Source organism: Lepus europaeus, chromosome 5 (genome assembly GCF_033115175.1).
Source record: "Lepus europaeus isolate LE1 chromosome 5, mLepTim1.pri, whole genome shotgun sequence".
Classification (NCBI taxonomy): Eukaryota; Metazoa; Chordata; class Mammalia; order Lagomorpha; family Leporidae; genus Lepus; species Lepus europaeus.
In genome coordinates, this window is record NC_084831.1 from 109951942 (window position 1) to 109971202 (window position 19261).

General features: G+C 43.3%; 1 protein-coding gene across 3 annotated transcripts in view; it reads left to right on the plus strand.

Annotated features, from left to right (window-relative positions):
- The window catches only part of MAB21L3 (mab-21 like 3), a 54866-nt gene that overhangs the window by 2002 nt on the left and 33603 nt on the right, over window positions 1-19261 (plus strand). Inside the window, exon 1 of one of the 3 annotated variants that reach the window (XM_062192040.1) lies at window positions 7802-7857. The exons of 1 other annotated variant lie outside the window; for it this stretch is intronic. The gene's annotated coding sequence lies outside the window, so the exon portion shown is untranslated. Of the gene's footprint in view, window positions 1-7801; window positions 7858-12946; window positions 13098-19261 lie in introns of those variants that run through there. One more of the 3 variants, XM_062192038.1, reaches the window with a different exon arrangement.

Here is a 19261-nt window from a genome sequence, read left to right on the forward strand (position 1 = left end):
GTGTATTCCCTAGAAGTTAAAGAATCATCAGTAAACTGAGACCCATATTGTCTAAGAGGCAGTTTGGGGAACAGTTTTATAATGGTTTCTGTAATGGTTTTGCTTAAAGTATTCTTAATTTTTTTTGAGTCAATTTTTCTAATTGATTTTCTTCTGAAATGACATCTCTTGTTGAAATCTCTGATTTTCCTTTGAAATGTCATCTCTCAACCAGATTTGAAATTGCTTAAGTATTGGTGTAGCAGAGTAATTTTTCCATATCATTCTGATTTCTGTTTTGTGTACTATTATTTTCTTTATACTTGATTGGATCGACCAAAGTGTCTTTGAGGGTCTTTGTTGTTGTTTTTTATTATTATTTTTAAAATCCCCAAGTAGTTGGAGTTATTATGTTCATAATGTTTTCTTATTGTTTTGCTCTGTGGGTCGGAGGATGTAGAATGTTTAAGGTTCTCTTCGTTGTGATGTTTCACATTTTCTTGGAACACATAGTAAAATTGTCCATCTGACTATTTTAATAATGCTGTACCTACTTGATCTGTCAAGGACTGAAAGGGATGTGTTAAGACCTCCTAGGACCATTGTATTCTTGCCAGCTTCTTTTTGTACTCCTAGTAATTTATGCTTTATATGATTTTTATAAAGGATTTATTTGTTTATTTCAAAGGCAGAGAGACAAAGATCTTCATTTGCTGGTTCACTCCCCAAATGCCTGCAACAGCTGGGATTAGCCAGCCCAAAGCCAGGAGCTAGAAATTCCTTCTGGAGCTCCCACATGGGTGGCAGAGACCCAAGTTCTTGAACCATCATCCACTGCCTCCCAAGTGCATTAGCAGGAAGCTGGATTGGAAATGCAGAGTAGCCAGAACTTGAACCAGGCACTCCAGATGGGTTGAGGATGTCCTAAGCAGTGGCTTAACCCACTATACCACAACACCCACCCCATCTATGGTTATTCTTCATATTTGAAATGGTACATAAAATATTTTGCTTGACTGTTGCATATTCATAATCTCTATTGTTGACAACAGAAAATTGAGATCTTTTTTTCCAACAGAGAGTCTACAGAGATTTTAACTCATTGACATTTATTGTCATGATTGATGTTTTGAACTTCTGTCCTCTTATGTTTTTTTGCTTGGCTATTTCTTGCTATATTATATATTTTTTATCTTTTTCTATATGGATGGTAGACTTTTTATTATGTTAAAATATACATAGGAAAATTTACCATCTTGGGCCAGCATTTTGGTTCAGTGAGCTAAGCTGCCACCTGCAATGCTGGCATCTCATGTTGGAGCACCAGTTCAAGTCCTGGCTGCTCCACTTCCAATCCAGTTCACTGCTAATGTACCTGGGAAGCCAGCAGAGGATGGCCCAAGTGTTTGGGCCCCTGCTACCCATGTGGGAGACCTGGATGGAGCTCTGGTCTCCTAGCTTCAGCCTGGGCCAGCCCTGGTTGTTGCCTCCATTTAGGGAGTGATAGCATATGGATGATCGATTGATCCATCAGTCTATTTATCTACTATCTATCAAATAAATTTGCCTTTCAAATTAACAAATGTTTTAAAAATTTACCATCTTAGCCATTTTCAAGTGTACAGTTCTCTAACATTAAGTACATTCATACTGTCGTGCAGCCATCACCACCATCACTCTCCAAAATGCTGTTCATTTTCCAAAACTGAAACTGCTTACCTACTGAGCCCCAAATCCCCATTCTCCCTGCAGCCTTTGGGAACCACCATTCTAGTTTCTGAATCTGAATTTGACAACTCTAAATATCTTATATAATTAGAACCATACAGTATTTTTCCTTTTTTTTTTAAAGATTTTTATTTATTTATTTGAGAGACAGAGTTACAGCCAGTGAGAGGGAGAGACAGAGAGAAATGTCTTCCATCTGCTGGTTCACTCCCCAGGTGGCTGCAACAGCCAGAGCTGCACTGATCCGAAGCCAGGAGCCAGGTGCTTCTTCTGGTCTCCCATGGGATGCAGGGCCCAAGCACTTGGGCCATCCTCCACTGCACTCCCGGGCCACAGCAGAGAGCTGGCCTGGAAGAGGAGCAGTTGGGGGGATGCTGGCACCACAGGCAGAGGATTAACCTACTGCGCCATGGCACCAGCCCCTATTTTTCCTTTTGTGACTGGCTTGCTTCACTTAGTATAAATCTTCAGGGTTCATCCATGTGGTAGCATGCTGTCAGAATTTCCTTGCTTTTTAAGATGTGCAGTTTCACTGCGTGTGTGTATCAAATTTCTCAATTTCTTTACCGTCAGTAGACACAGTTGTCTCCACCATAGCTATTGTGAATAGTGCTGCTATAAATGCGGGTATTCTGATGCCTACTGGAGGCCCTGCTTTGATTTCATTTGTGTATATACTCATAAGTAGAACTGCTGAAAGGTAATTATGTTTAATTCTTGTTTTTGAGGACTTGCCATGCCAGTTTCCACAGTAGCTGTACCATTCACATTCCCAGCAGCAATGCACGAGTGTTCCAGTTTCTCCACATTCTTGCCAACACTTGCTATTTTCTTTTTTTTTTTTCCAAGATTTATTTATTTACAGAGAGAGAGAGGGGAAAAGACAGACAGCCAGACAGCGAGTGAACGAGCGAGCTTCTATCCACGGGTTCATTCCCCAAGTGGCCACAATGGCTGGAACTGGACTGATCTGAAGCCAGGAGCCAGGAGTTTCATCCAGATACCCCAGGTGGATTGCAGGGACCCAAGCACGTGGACCATCTTCACTTCTTTCCCAGGCACATTAGCAGGGAGCTGGATTGAAAGTGGGGCAGCTAGAACTCAAATCTCACCTGGATCAGATGCTGGCTTTGGCTTTGTAGGCAGTGGCTTTACCCGCTACCAGCCCCTTTTCTTATTTTTTAATTACAGCCTTCCTGGTGGGTGTGGCGTGGTGTCTCATTGTGGTTTTGATTTGCATTTCTCTAATTATCAGGGATGGATGCTGATTATCTTTTCTTGTGCTTGTTGCCGTTTGTGGGTCATTCTTGGAGAAATGTCTACTCAAGTAGTTTGGATATTTTTAGTTGGCTTTTGTTGTTGTTGAGTAGCAGGATTTTTTATATCTTCTGTATATTAGTCCCTTATCAGACATATGATGGTTTCTCCTGTCCTTTACATAATCTCTTCACTTTCTTAACGATGTCTTTGATGCACGTGTTCAATTTTGATATGATCCAAATTCTCTGTTTTGTCATCCTGATTGTGTTTTTGGCATCATCTCCAAAAAATCCAAGGTCATGAAGATTTCCCCTGTGTTCACTGCTAAGAGTTTTATAGTCTTAGAGCCTAGGTTTAGGTCATTCATCTATTTTCAGTTAATTTTTATATATGGGATAAGGTAAGGGTCCTACTCAATTTTTTTTTTAAAGGATTTAATCATTTATTTGAGAGACAGAGTTTCAGATAGAGAGAAAGAGGGAAGCAGAGACAGAAAGAAAGGTCTTGCATCTGCTGACTCGCTCTCCAAATGGCTGCAATGGCCAGAGCTAGGTCATTCTGAAGCTTGGAACCAGGAGCTTCTTCCAGGTCTTTCTTGTGGATGCAGGGACCCAAGCACTTGGGCCATCTGCCACTGCTTTCCCAGGCCATAAGCAGAGAGCTGGATTGGAAGGGGAGCAGCTAGGACACAAATTGAGCCCATATGGGATGTCGGCATCATAGGTGGAGGCGTAACCCTACTATGCCACAGCATCGGCCCTGTGGTATGTGGTAATCCAGTTGGTATGTGGTAATCCAGTTGGCCCAGCATGAATTTGAAAAAAATGTCCAGTATGGGAATGTAGTAGTTATATGCTTTCTGAATCCTTATATATCTGAAAGTTTTTTTGCTATCTTAACAAGTTGATTTTTAGTTTTTCTCTTCCTCCTCCTCCCTCCTCCTCCTCTTCTTCCTCTTCCTCTGATTCTGTTTCTGCTTTATCTTCTGCTTCTGTTGCTGCTGCTTCTTTTTGAAATGCAGAGTGAGAAAAGGAGAGAGAGAGCGACAGGGAGAGAGAGGGAGATCTTAGATCTGATGATTCACTCCCCAAATGGCCACAACAGCCAGGTCTGGGCCAGGCCAAAGCTTGGGGCCAGGAACTCCATCCAGGTCTCCTACATGGATGACAGGGGCCCAAGTACTTGGATCATCCTCTGCTGGGGCCTGGATCTGAAGCAAAGCAGCTGGGACTTGAACAGGTGCTCTGATGTGGGATGCCGGTTGTCTCAAGTGGCAACTTAATCCACTGTGCCGCAACACCAGTCCTGTATTCACAAATTCAAACCATGCCCTTCTTAAATGTTGTCACCATGTTGGTTATAGTCAGTCAGCTGTTGCTGAAGCCATAAAAAAATCTGAGGTTTCTCTGTCTTGTATGTTTGTGGAATTTTATGCTTATCATTAAATGTTATAAATTTGCTTGCACCTAACTAATTTTGTCTTTTTATTTATGTTGCAAGGTTTTGTGAGTTCATCATTCTGTGGAGTAAGGTCTTTTTCCTGGAGAAAGCTTTCTTCTGTTCTTTGTTAAGTTGATTCTGTTCTGCTTCTCATACCAGTTACCCACGTGCTGCCCTCCGTTTCTGTTCTTCACGTTTTGTTCCTTTCCTTTGTGTTAGCGGAGGTTCCTCAAGTTAGGCTTCCACGTGGTTTTAGTAGTGCAGATTTTTCTCTTTCTGTTTTTGTTTTAAAATCATTTTTTGACTATTTTGTTCACTTTTCTCACACTCCTTTATCAATGCAGTCCAGTCCTCTCCCTCTCTGTCACCTTGGGATGTCACCGTCGGCCTTTTATTTAGTCAGTGCCACGTTTCTTGGATTCTGTTTACATCAGGGAGCAGAAGGGCCCGCCTCTTCCTTCTCGGGGTAAATCTCTCATCAACAGCCTCATGCCCCACCTCCCGAGTGATGGCTTCCCTCCGCGGTTTAGGTCCTGTAACCTTTTCACAGTCTCATCTCTCTTGTCCACTGACTTGTGAATGAAAAGAACAAACCCAGTCCTGATACTGGCCAGAAGCTTTGTTGGATTCTCATTGCACCCCCTCACCTGAATGCTTAGCTCCTTAGATTTTTTTTGTTTTGACAGGCAGAGTTAGACAGTGAGAGAGAGAAAGACAGAGAGAAAGATCCTCCTTCCATTGGTTCACCCTCCAAATGGCCGCTACGGCTGGTGCGCTGATCCGAAGCCAGGAGCCAGATGTTTCCTCCTGGTCTTCTATGTGGGGGCAGGTGCCCAAGCACTTCGGCCATCCTTCACTGCCTTCCCAGGCCACAGCAGAGAACTGGACTAGAGGAGGAGCAACCGGGACTAGAACCTGGGGTGCCGGCGCCACAGGTGGAGGATTAGCCTAGTGAGCTGCGGCGCCGGCCAGCTCCTTAGATTTTTAACTTTGATTTTGGTGATAAAACTTTTGCAGACTAGTCCGAGGCACCCGGCCTCCAAGCATGGAGCTATAGAGCTGGTGCTGCAGGCTGTGCCACCAGGGGAACTTTGTCTCCTGTAGGCGTGGAGAAGCCTCCAAACCAGGATCTAATGTCAAACTTCATTTTCTGCTTGGCCTGCCTGCCATCCCAGCGGTCTATATGGCAATAGCTGGGTTCCTACCGGCTCACTCTCCCCGCTATGGAAGGATCTCTTCGTGGATGGGCTTTCTCCCTCCAGCGATTTCCAGTGCCACAGCTCCTGAGCCTGATGGGCAGAGAATGAATGATGAATCAAGAAAGGTACCTCACCTCTCATCCGGCTGGATCCCACCCTCTCTTTTCAAATCAGGGAATAGGGGTTTGATTAGAACCCCTACATCTATAGTGGAACATGTACCCTAGCCTCACATTGCCATCACGTGGAATTGGCTCCCAGTCTCGTGATGTGTATCCATCTGCAGTTCATGACATGGTGGTGGTGTCACTCCTCACTACCAATGTGAATAAAAGGCAAAACACTGGTTTTCTGTTCCACTGATCGTTTCGATTAGCGTGGTGTGGAAATAGAGGGAGAATTTTCATGTCTGGACTTGACATTTTAAATTTTTTTTTCTAATTTATTTGTCTGAAAGGTAGAAAGAGACAAATAGACAGAGATCTCTTATCTTCTGATTCACTCCTGAAATGCCCGCAACAACCAGGGCTGAGCCAGGCTAAAACCAGGAGCCAGGAGCTCCGTTCATGTCTCCCTCATGGGTAGCAGTAACCCAACTATTTGAACTTCTGCCCCCTGGAGTGCGCAGGGACAGGAAGCTGGAATCAGGAGAGGAGTTGGAACTTGAAATCAGAAACTCTGATACGGGGTGCAGGCATCCCAAGCAGTGGTGCCTTAACTACTGTGCCAAATGCCTGCCATTTTGCCGTTTAATTGGAAATCTGCTGCCATTCGCTGGCCTGCTAATTTCTCCGTTCTGCTGCCTTCTTCCTTCTTGCCACTAGGGGGGTTTGTTTCCACATGGCAAATGCTATCGTTTCCTGCCCAGCTTAAAAACGCTCAGTGGCTCCCCTTCCCTACAGGTCAAGTTCAGGACAAGCTGCATGTTAGACCCAGCTCTTATCTGGACACTGGTGATCTTAAAGGCCTTAAGCCATAGCAGTCCCACTGGACACCAGCAACAGCAAACCCCTTCCAGCTTCCTTAATACCCATATTGTGGGTGTGTTTGTCTTTTAAAGATTATTTATTGGAGCCTACTCCCTGTTAGACACTATGCTGAACTCTGGGAAAACAAAATCCTGTATGAGAAGTTCTGCTTTGAAGGATAAGACTGGTAGAGTAGACAGACAAGCCTGCCATCAGTTGCAGTCCAGTTCTGCTGGCTACTATGCTGTAGGGAGGCAGAAAACACAGAGAATGCTTTAGGAAAGATGGTAAGCCTCCATGTTTTCTCTGTTTTTAAATTAAGATATAAATCACATACTATAAAATTCACTCTTTAAGGTATGTCAGTGTTCTAACATATCCACAAGTTTGAGCAGGCATCACCACTTTGTGGTTTCAGAATATTTTTCTCACTGAAAAAAGAAACTACCCATTAGCAGTCCCTGTCCATTCCCATCTGCCCCTAGGCACTGCCGATCACGAATTCAGTTTCTTTCTCTATGGGTTTACTTAATAGGGACATGGCTTATAAATGGAATCATAGGGTATACGTCCTGCTATGTTTGATTTCGTTCACTTCCTGTAATGCTTTCAAGGTATGCCTATCCTATAGCATATATCAGCACTTCATTCCTTTCTGTTGTCAAATGATATTTTTCATTTTGTGGATATATTAAACTTTAATTAACTCACTTGAGAGAGAGGAGAAAAGGAGAGAGATATAGAATGACCTCTCATCTGGTTTACCCCCCGAATGCCCTCAGCCTCTGGGACTGAGCTAGGACTGGGCTGGACCAAAGTCAGGAGCTAGGACACAATTCAGTTTCCCCACATGGATGTCAGGAACACAGTTACTTGAGCCATCACCGCTGCCTCCTAGAATTTGCATTAGTAGGAAGTTGGAGTTAGGAACTGGAGCCTTGATCAAACCCAGCTACTCCAATATGGGACATGGACATCTTAACTTCTAGGCTAAATGCTCATCCCAGATTCCTCACATTTTATTTATTCACTCATTAGTCAAAGGATATTTGGATTGTTTCCACTTTTGGTTATGAATAGTGCTGCTGTGAACATTTCATATACAAATTTTTATACGACATATGTACTATGGTCTGAATGTTTACATATCCACCACATTCATATCTTTTTTTAATTTAATTTTATTTTTTTTTTTATTTTTGACAGGCAGAGTGGACAGTGAGAGAGAGACAGAGAGAAAGGTCTTCCTTTTGCCGTTGGTTCACCCTCCAATGGCTGCCACGGTAGGCGCGCAGCGGCCGGCGCACCGCGCTGATCCGATGGCAGGAGCCAGGTGCTTCTCCTGGTCTCCCATGGGGGTGCAGGGCCCAAGGACTTGGGCCATCCTCCGCTGCACTCCCTGGCCACAGCAGAGAGCTGGCCTGGAAGAGGGGCAACCGGGACAGGATCGGTGCCCCGACCGGGACTAGAACCCGGTGTGCCGGTGCCGCAAGGCGGAGGATTAGCCTAGTGAGCCGCGGCACCGGCCACATTCATATCTTAATACCTAAGGTGATGGGAGCAGGCACTGTGGCATGGCAGGTTAAGCCTCCACCTGCGACACTGACATCTCATATGGATGCTGATTTGAAACCTGGCTGCTCCACTTCTGATCCAGCTTCCTGCTAATGGACCTGAGAAAGCAGCAGAGGACAGCCTCAGTGCTTGAGTCCCTGCACCCACATGAGAAACCCTGGATGGAGTTCCTGGCCCCTGGTTTCAGCTTGGTCCAGCTGTGGCCATTGCAGCCATTTGGGGAACAAACCAATGAATGAAGATCTCTGTCTCTGTCTCCCTCTCTCTGTAACTCTGCCTTTCAAAATAAATAAGCAAGTCTTCTTTTAAAAAAATGAGGCAGGCATTGTGACTTGTTAAAGGGTTATTTTATTTATTTTAAAGGCAGAATTACAGAGAGGATGAGAGACAGCGAGTGAGCGAGCCTGGGACTCTATACAGCTCTCCTACATGTGTGGCAGGGGCCCAAGAAATTGAGCCATCTTTCACTGTCTTCCCAGATACATTAGCAGGGAGTTGGATCAGAAGTGGAGCAGCCAGGACTTGAACCTGTGCCCATATGGGATGCCCGCAGTGGCTTAACTTGCTGTGTCACAGCATCCCATATGGGCACAGGTTCAAGTCCTGACTGCTCCACTTCTGATCCAACTCCCTGCTAATGTATCTGGGAAGACAGTGAAAGATGGCTCAATTTCTTGGGCCCTTGCCACACATGTAGGAGAGCCGTATAGAGTCCCAGGCTCGCTCACTCGCTGTCTCTCATCCTCTCTGTAATTCTGCCTTTAAAATAAATAAAATAACCCTTTAACAAATACCTAAGATGATGGTTTTAGGGGGCAGAGCCGTGGCTCACTTGGTTAATCATCTGCCTGTGGTGCCGGCATCCCATATGGGTTCTGGGTTCTAGTCCCAGTTGCTCCTCTTCCAGTCCAGCTCTCTGCTGTGGCCCGGGAGGGCAGTGGAGGATGGCCCAAGTGCTTGGGCCCCTGTACCCGCATGGGAGACCAGGAGGAAGCACCTGGCTCCTGGCTTTGGATCGGTGCAACACTGGCCATAGTGGCCATTTGGGGAGTGAACCAACAGAAGGAAGACCTTTCTCTCTGTCTCTCTCTCTCTCACTGTCTATAACTCTACCTGTCAAATAAAAAAAAAAAATGGTTTTAGGAAGTGGGACCTTAGATGTGTGATTAGATCATGAGGGCAGTGCCCTCGTGAGTGGGATTAGTGCCCTTACAAAAAAGAATCTGAGTGAGCTCCCTTGCATGTTACGTCTAAGGAATCATTACTACTCCCAAATCTGAAGATTTATACCTGTACAAATATTTTCTCCTGAGTTTTATAGTTCTGATTCCTAGAGGTAGATATTTGTTCCATTTTTAGTTAATTTTACATATGGTGTGGAAGACAGACCCAATTTCATTCTTTTGTGTGTGAAAGCTCATTGTCCTTGTACTATATTTGAAAATATTATTCTCCTCCATAAAGTTATCTTGACACTATTGTTGAAAGTCAGTTAACCATAGAGGTATGCATTTTTTTCCCTAATTCTGAATTCTACTCCATTGTTCTCTCTGTGTAAACTATGCCAGTCCCACACAGTCATGATTATAGTTTCTTTGTTCTAAGTTGCAGAAGTTAAAGTTAGAAAGCATGAATCCAACCTTGTTCCTGTTCAAGACTGCTTTAGCCATTCTTTGTTCCTTGAAATTCCTAGTGAATTTTAGAATCAGCTTGTCAATCTTGTCCCCCAAAAAAGGTGACAGGATCTTTTATAAATATTGGGCTGAATCTGTAGATCAATTTGGAGAGCATTGCCATCTTAATAATAGTTGAGTCAGTTTTCCATTCCATGAACACAGACTGTATTTCTGCTTATTTAGATATGTTCTCATCACTGATGTTGTATAGTTTTCAGTGTACAAATGTTGCACTTCTTTTTAAAAATGAATTCCTAAGTATTGCATTATTTTTGATGCTGCTATAAGTGGAATTGGTCTCTTAGTTATTTTCAATTATTCATTGACAATTTACAATAATAAACTGACTTTACTGATTTTTGTATATGGATTTTAATTTTGTATCTAGTAACTGTACTGAACTCATTTGTTAGCACTAATAGATTTTGTGTGTATTCCTTATGATTTTTTCATTTTTTAAGATTTACTTACTTTATATTTAAAAGGAAGAGTGATCATATAGATAGGATAAGTGTTAAAGTGATCATATAAATAGGATTAAGTGTTTGGTAATAATGATAGATAGAATTAAAAAGGAGTGAATGCTCCAACATGGGAAGCAGTCCATATAGCAGACTCATAGAATGACAATTGCTTTAACTAACACTCTGACCTCAGAATCAGCTCTTAAGGCATTCTGGTCTGGCTGAAAAGCCCACAAGAGCATTTCATGCATGGAAAGCCAAGACACTGTGGCAAAAAATGTCCTACATGATGGACCTCTGTGGGTGAGACTTCAGTGGAAAGAAGTGGTCATCACTCTGATATGGGATGTGGGCATTCCAAGTGGCTCTTAAACCACTGTGCCACACACAGCACCACCCCCTCATGATTTTCTATACACAAGATCAGGTCATCCACAAGTAGAAATAGTGCTGCCTCTTTTCCTGTCCAGTCCAGATGCCATGTGTTTCTTTTTCTTGCCTAATTATGCCAACTGGAACCTACAGAACCAGTTGACTAGAAGTGATGAGAGTGAACATCCTTCTCTTGTTTCTGATCTTTATCTTTTACCATCAAGGATGTGTTACTTACGAATTTGTCATAAATGGCCTAAAACGTCTATGAATTGTTGATTTTTTAAAAAGATTTATTTTATTTATTTGAAAGACAGAGTTACAGAGAGAGATAAGTCAGACAGAGAGGTCTTCCATCTGCTGGTTCACTCTCCAGATGGCTACAACGACTGGAGCTGTGCCAGTCTGAAGCCAGGAGTCAGGAGCTTCTTCAAGGTCTCCTACGTGCATGCAGGGGCCCAAGGACTTGGGCCATCTTCTGCTGTTTTCCCAGGCCATAGCAGAGAGCTGGATCAGAAGTAGAGCAGCCGGGACTCCAACCGGCGCCCTTATGGGATGCTGGCATTACAGGCGTTGGCTTTATCTGCTACGCCACAGCTCCGGCCTCTGTTCTTCTTTTTTAAACAACCAACTTTTGGTTTCATTGTGTGTTTTTTTTTTTAAATTCATTTATTCCTGTTTTCATCCATATTATGCCCTGCTGCTATCTTTGAGTTTCCTTTGGTCTTCTTTTTCTGCTTTTTTTTTTTTTTTTTTTTTTTTTTATGTAGAAATTTAAAGTTACTGATTTGAGATCTTTCTTTGTTTCTGAGGTAGTCATTTACAGCTATGGATTCTGACTCCTATAACTATTGGTATGTTTGTTCATTCATTCATAAGTATTTTCTAATCCCTCTTATAATTTAATTTTGGCCCATTGGTTATTTAGGAATGCATTGCTTGATTTTTACATATTTATGAATTTCTCAAATTTCCTTCTTTTATAGATTTTTTATTTCATTCTATTTCAAATTAGAGAACTTACTTTGTAGTATTTTTCACTCTTTTAAGTTTATTAAGGTTTGTTTTTATGGTCAAGAATGTGGTTTCTCAGGGGAAAGTTCTATGTGCATTTGAAAAGAGAGTATATTCTGCTATAGTTAGATGAGTGTTCTGTAGATGTTAGTTACTCCATTTGGTTTATCCTTATATTTCATTTTGCTCTGCATAGTAGTTCTGTCCACTATTGAAAGTGAGATATTGGAGTTTTAAACTATTACTGTTTAATCATATCTTTTCCCTTTAATTAATATTGCTTACTGTTTCATGTATATAGGGCATTCATTGTTGTATATGTATGTATGTTTGTAATTATATTTTCTTGGTGAGTTGACCATTTTATCATTTTAAAAAATCCCTCATTGTCTCCAGTAACAATTTTTATATCAATGTCTAATTTTCCTGTTATTAATATACCCATTATAGTCTCTAGGTTGCTGTTTCTTTTTCCATCTTTTTTTCTTTCAACTTATTTTTGTCTTTGAATCTAAAGCGTGTGTCTCTTACAGCCATCAAAAAATTGGTTCATGATTTTTATTTCTTTTTTTAAAAAATATTTATTTATTTATTTATTTATTTGAAAGGCAGCGTTACGGGAGAGGAGATGTGGAGGGGGAAACAGATCTTCCGTTTGATGATTCGCTCCCCAAATGGCCAAAATAGCCAGGGCTGGGCCAGGCTGAAGCCAGGAGCCAGGAGCTTCATCCAGGTCTCCCACATGGGTACAGGGACCCAAGTATTATTTTGGGCCATCTTCTGCTGCTTTCTCAGGCCATAGCAGAGAGCTAGATCGGAAGTGGAGCAGCCAGGACTCGAACTGGCCTCCATAACAGATGCCGGCATCATAGGCAGTGGCTTAACCTGCTATGCCATGATGCTGATCCTGGTTCATGATTTTTTTTTTTTATTAAAGATTATTTATTTATTTGAGAGGTAGAGTTACAGAGAGAGGAAGAGTTCAAGAAAAAGGTCTTCCATCTGCTGGTTCACTCTCCAAATGGCTGCAACAGCCATAGCTGGGCCAATCTGAAGCCACAAGCCTTGAGCTTCTTCCGGGTCTCCCACATGGGTACAGGGACCCAAGTACTTGGGCTGTCTTGTGCTGCTTTCCCAGGCTATTAACATAGAGCTAGATCGGAAGTGGAACAACCGGGACTTGAACCAGTGCCTATATGGGATGCTGGCACCGCAGGCAGAGGCTCAGCCTGCTGCTCCACAACATCCAGCACTGGGCCAGGAGCCAAAACCAGGAACCCAGAACTCCATCCGGGCCTCCTTCATGGGTGGCAGAGACCCATCATCTATCACCTCACAGGGCTCACAGTGGCAGGAAGCTGGAGGCGGAGGAGCCAGGACTTAAACTAGGCACCCCAACACGAGGTGCAGGTGCCCCAAGTGGTGAGTTAACAGCAAATTCAGTTTTGTTACTGATAATCTCTATTGAGCGAGACATTGCTTCCATATTTTCCTTTGGTTCTTTGAACATATTTAAAATAACTGATTTAAAGACTTGGTCTAATAAATATTATGTGTGGGTTTCCTCAGGAGCAGCTTCTAACGACGGCCGTTTCCTGGGCGTGGGCTGCCATGTCTTAGTTCTTTGCATGTGTCATCATGGTTTTGTTGAAAATTGGAAATTGTCAATAACATAATGTGACATCTTTGGAAATCAGATTCTCCCTTCCCAGTGCTTGTTGTTGGTGTTGTTCCTGTTTGCTATTTGCTGTTTGTATAGTGGCTGTTGGGAACTAATTCTGTAAAATTCTTTATTGTGTGTGTGGTCACAGAAGTCTTTCGTCATGTAGCTTAATTAGTTGTCATCTAATGATTGGACAGACATTTTTTTCACTGTCAGGAACCAGTAAGTTTCCCAGGCTTTGCCAAGAAGCCCTGTTATCTGCTGGGTCCTGTCTCCAACAAACAGCCAGAATTTAACAGTTGAGCCTCAGGCTTCACTTTGTCCTTGTGCGGAGACTCAAGTCAGCGGAAGAGTTCAGGGCCTTCCCAGGTCTCTGCTGGGCAGGTGTCTGGCCTTGGGCACACATGCAGTCCTACCCTGAGGTATGGTCTTCTGATCTTGGAAAAATGTCGGAGCTTTTCACAGCCACTGTGGATATCTCCCTCCTTTGCTTTTCCTTTCAAGTTCTATGGTTATTGTACTGTTTGCCCTCACTTCTGCCCACTTGTTCAGCCAGCCATAAAGTTAGATAATTACTCCTAATTGTTCAGACAAATGCTTGAAGGAAGAGATTGTTTGCCCCGTGGAGCAATGAGCCAGGTGAAATAGAGGTAGCAAATGAGGCCTCCCAGAGCTGCACCCGCAGGGTCAAGGGTGGAATTCTCCAGGAAAGAGGCTGGGAAGGAACTGCTCTGCTTCCTCTGGACGCTGCCCAGGTGCCGGCTCTCACCACGCCTGTGAAGGCTGCTGCAGAGCTGGACAGAGAACGGGGCGCAAGGTAACGTGGTCTTGTCAGGGCTCCTGGTTTTCTTGGGTGAATGCCTCTCAGACTGCTGCACGTCTTTAATTTCCTCTTTATGAAAAAAGTGGATCCTGTGAATTTTTGCCAGTTTTCTCATTATTCTTATGGGCTGGGGAATTTTTAAAGGTCTTTGCCATTGTCACTGACGTCACTTCCTGCCTGCTTTTGGGCCTATTTTGCCTTCCTCCAGCACTCTTTCCTTCCTAAACGGCCCCCTGAATTCTTCCTACGTTTTGTGACTCAATCTAAATTCCCCTTCTTCAGTGAAATTTTAGTTAATATACCGGGAAGTCATGGTTTTTATTTGTATCTATTGTCACTGTCGTACTTATTATCATCCTGTTAAGTGTCTGTGTCCTCATCATTAACATGGACCCTTCTTATTTCCTGAGTTTGCAATTTTGTAGTATGGTGCCAGGTTCAGTGTAGAGCAGTGTATTACCAGTGTTCCAATGCACACAGCTATCCTGAGAGACTTTGTGTAAGGCTTATAGGAGAAAAACATGAACTCCAGTTATCATGAGAGTGAAGCCGAGTTAGTCGTAGACCGCCAGATGGCAGACAAGTGTATCGAGTATTTATTCTATCTGCCCTACCTAGCAGCCTTTCTAGGAGTAGCTGGTTCTTCTCCAACTCAGGGTTACAAACCCCATGAAGAAGAGTGACTATGTCCCCGGCTGGGAGAGGAGAATCACTATAATTCCCTAAGAAGTTCAGCCATGGCTTCATATTCCTTTAACTGGGTCATCTTCATTAACCTGAAATAGTCACAAAAGATGTTTTGTTGAAAAAGCTGCTAGACGTGGAGAGCTATGGATGTGGGTGACCGTGCGCTGTGTTTCACTTCCTCATTGATAGGGCCTTTGTATGATTAACCTGCAGCTCAGTGTCATTCTACGCGGCCTTTCCTCTTGGGCCATTTGAGTCTCATTTAATGATTGAGGCCTAGAGCTCGGAAGCTAAGGATTTATGTAATCGTGCTTTTAATTGGATGTTAAAGAGAAAACCGGAATCTAGATAGTCCTTGCTGCCAAGAGCCCAGAGCCCTTGGTTCCCTCCCGTGCTAATGACTTGCTGCCTGGTGCTGTCCTATGGCAAGAATTTACCACGAGACAAGATCATTATTCGAATGAAATAAAACTGCCTGAGCTGAGGATAAAGGCTTCCTTTCCCTTCTGATTAACAGTGGCTGTCATGGTGATAGGGGAGAATGAGTTGGGAGGTGGCCGTGAGAGGCACGACTTCGTAGAAGATGGGAGTTTAACTTCCATGTTTCTTTGTTAACAGCCTTTCTCTGAAGGGGGCTTGCAATAGGGTGTTGCCCCTCCTGGTGCGGGGTGTGGAATGAGGACAGTGAGTGTGTCCTCCCGCTCAGCAGGCAGACTTGACTCTGCCTTTACCTCCCGAGGCTTGGATTTGGTAGCAAGATAACAACCAGTTTTTTCTACGAAGCCTAGGAACTAAAGCCAAATGCAAAACAGCTGTCTCACCCAGGCCCAGGCATTTGGCACGGTGTCTCCCCTCCCCCACCCTGCATTTTTATGATGTGTTTAATAAACAATGCTAATTGATGCACAGGTAGCAAACGTCACTCATTCCTTTTCTATCCTTTCCTCTCCTTGTTGCTGTTTGGTCTGGGTGGGCCGAGCCACTCGCTTTCATTGTAGGGGCACCTGGCCACAAAAGGCCAAATTTTATTTCCTCAACACTGATTGTAGATTATAAACTCTCATAAACCTATGGTAAAGTGCCACGTTTTCCTTGGCATTTGGTCTCCTCGAGCGTGTTTCAAGAACAAATATTGTGGTTTCTGACCGGTGAAACTGAGCGGTGGGGTCTGTGCATTCCCTCGGAGAGGAGGGACAGCCCAGCCTCTGGGGGCTTTCTTCACTTCCCGACCTGCCCAGGGAAGGCTTGGAAGAGAGCTCCCGCAGCAGGTTTCTGATTCGCGTGCATCCATCAGGAATGATCGTTACCATCACTGTCATCGGGGGTACCTGCTAGGTTCCTGGAGAAATTTGCTGAAGGAGGAATGGGGCTGGTGCTGGTACTGGCTTCCTGTGATCCTAGCGCTGAGGCTTCTGAGTAAAGAGGGGCGAGAAGACCATCCCCAGCTTCTGGTGGAGGTGGGAAGAGGAGGAAAAATATATCCCAGAGCGGCCAGCCCTGTGGCACAACGGGTTAAAATCTCTGCATGAAGCTCTGGCATCCCATATGGGCACGGGTTCAAGTCCTGGCTGCTCCTGTTCCAATCCAGCTCTCAGCTGTGGCCTAAGAAAGCAGTAGAAGATGGCCCAAGTTCTTGGGCCCCTGCACCTGCGTGGGAGACCAGGAAGAAGCACCTGGCTCCTGGCTTTGGATCAGCTCAGCTCTGGCTGTTGCAGCCATTTGGGGAGTGAATCAGTGGATGGAAGACCTCTCTCTCTGTAACTCTGTCTTTCAAATAAATAAAATAAATCTTTAAAAAAAAAATGTCCCAGAAAAGCAAGGAACACGCCCTTCAGAGGGCACCAGCTGAACGTGGTTGTGGCCCCTGCCTCGGGAGACTGGCTGGTGGCAGGAAGTGTGACAGAGGGTGGAGCCCTTCCGTTGTCACTGTCCTGGCTGCTCGTCAGCAGGGGTGTGTTAGTCTGCTCAGCTGCGTGACTGAACACCTCATACCAGGGGCTTCAACGAGGGAAGTTTGTTTTCTTATGGTTCTGGAGGCTAGCAGGCCAAGGTCAAGGTGCCGCCAGGGTTCAGGGTTGGTTCCTTCCGAGCCCTCTCTCCTTGGCTTGCAGACGGATGCCTTCCTGCTGCGCCCTCGTGCAGCCGGTCCTCTGGGCTCCCACCCAGCCTGGCGTCTCTTCCTCTTCTTTTGAGGACTCTGGCTCTATTGGATTATCATCTCACTTAACCTTGAGCATTCTTTAAAGGCCCTGTCACTCAACAGCCATATTCTGAGGTGCCTGCGGTTAGGACTTCAACATGCAAACTGTGGGGTGTGAGTCAGTCTCTGAGAAGAGAAGTGGAGCAGCTGGGACTCGAACCGGCACCCATATGGGATGCCTGCACCGCTGGCGGCAGCCTTACCTGGTCTGCCACAGCGTTGCCCCTAGATGATTGCATTCTGTTCTGTTCTATTCTATTCTAGACAGACAGCTTCTTGGTCTCTATTATAAATCCTGCTATAATTAGTATTATAGGTGGCCATCCTTGTATGTATATTTTCCAGTCCATTTGTAAATAATTATAGCGTATAATCTCACTGGGTCATCATGCGAATAAAGTGGGTCAATATTTGTAGAATAACTAAAACACTACCTGGCACATCAAATGTGTCTAGTATGTCAGTAATTATTGATGGTATCATTATTATTTTTTCCCTTGAGTTAGCTTCCCAAGTGTAGGATTAGTGGAATATGTTTGTCTTCAATATTTTGATATATATTGTCAGATTATTGCCAAAAAACAATAGTGATTCATACCTACACCAGCAAAGCTTCAGAAGTGGCGTTTCTCCTACATTCTTGCCAGGGAGAAGATTTTCTACCCTTTTTAATATTTATCCATCAGATAAGAAGTGTATTACTTCTTTTTGTTGTTTTTGTTTTTAAATTTTATTTTTAGTTGAAAGAGTCAAGTGTGGTAATTCAGTGCTTTCGATGCATATTACATTGTGCAGTGATCAAGAACTAACATATCCATCACCTCAAATATTTATTATCACTTTTGAATTAGAAAATTTAAAATCTTCTTTTGGTCATTTTGACATATATATTACTACAGCTATAGTCACCCTGCTTTGCAATGGAACCCCTCCTACCTAATTGTAACTTCACAACTCATTGACCAACATCTCCCTTTCCCCAACCACACCCTCTTCCCACTATTCTACCCTCCGCTACTATGAATTCTACATTTTTAGATTCCACCTAAGTGACATCAGGTGATATTTGTTTCTCTGTGTCCAACTCATTTCACATATCATAGATGTCTTCTAGGCTCATCCATCCATTTTGCGCAAGTGACAGAATTTCCTGCTGTTGTTTTTCTCATTAAAGCTGAATAGTATTCCAACATGTTATCCATGTATCTGTATCTAATCTGTCTATCCCTCTATTTGCCTATCTACCTTATGGATATAGATATGTATATAACTCACATTTAAAATCCATTCATTTGTGTAAGGACCCTTAGGTTGTTTCAGAATCTTGGCTGTTATGAATGATGATGGGCAATGACCATGGGAATGCATGCATCACTTATGCACCCTGATTTCAGTTCCTTCGGATATATACCCAGGAGTGGGATTAGAATGTTGGATCAGATGGTTAATTCTATCTTTAGTTTGTTGAAGAACCTCCATACTATTTTCCAAAACGATTGTACTAATTTACTTTCCTACCAACAGTATGAAAGGGTTTCCTCTTCTCCAGATCCTCACCAACACTTGTTATCATGATCTTATATACAGAAAATCCAAAAGACTCCACCAAAAAACTATTAGAACTAATACACAAATTCACAGTGAAGTTCCAAGATACAAATCAGTAGCATTTTTTTCACTATTGTAGTATTTCTATCTGGTGTTCTACACTAACAGCAAGGAGTCTGAAAAAGAAATCAAGAACATAATTCCATTTATAGTAACGTAGAAAATAAAATAATATTTAGGAGTAAATTTAAGCAAGGAGTAAAAGACTTATATACTGAAAGCAAAGAAACACTGATGAAGGAAATTGAAGATGATACAAATAAATGGGAAGATATCCATGTTTGTAGGTTAGAAGAATTAATATTGTTAAAATGTCCATATTTTCTCAAGCAGTCTATAAACTTATTGCTATTGCCATCAAAATCCCAATTTCATTCTTCACAGATACAGGAAAAAATCTAAAATTTATTTGGAAGCACAAAAGACCCATATAGCCAAAGCAATCTGCTTCAACAAGAACGAAGTAGCAGATATCACATGCTGGCTCTCAAAATATGTTACAAAGATACAGTAATCAGAAGAGCATGGTAGGGGCCCACATTGTGGCCTAACAGGGTAAGCCTTTGCCTGCAACCTCGGCATCCCATTTGGCACTGGTTTGTATC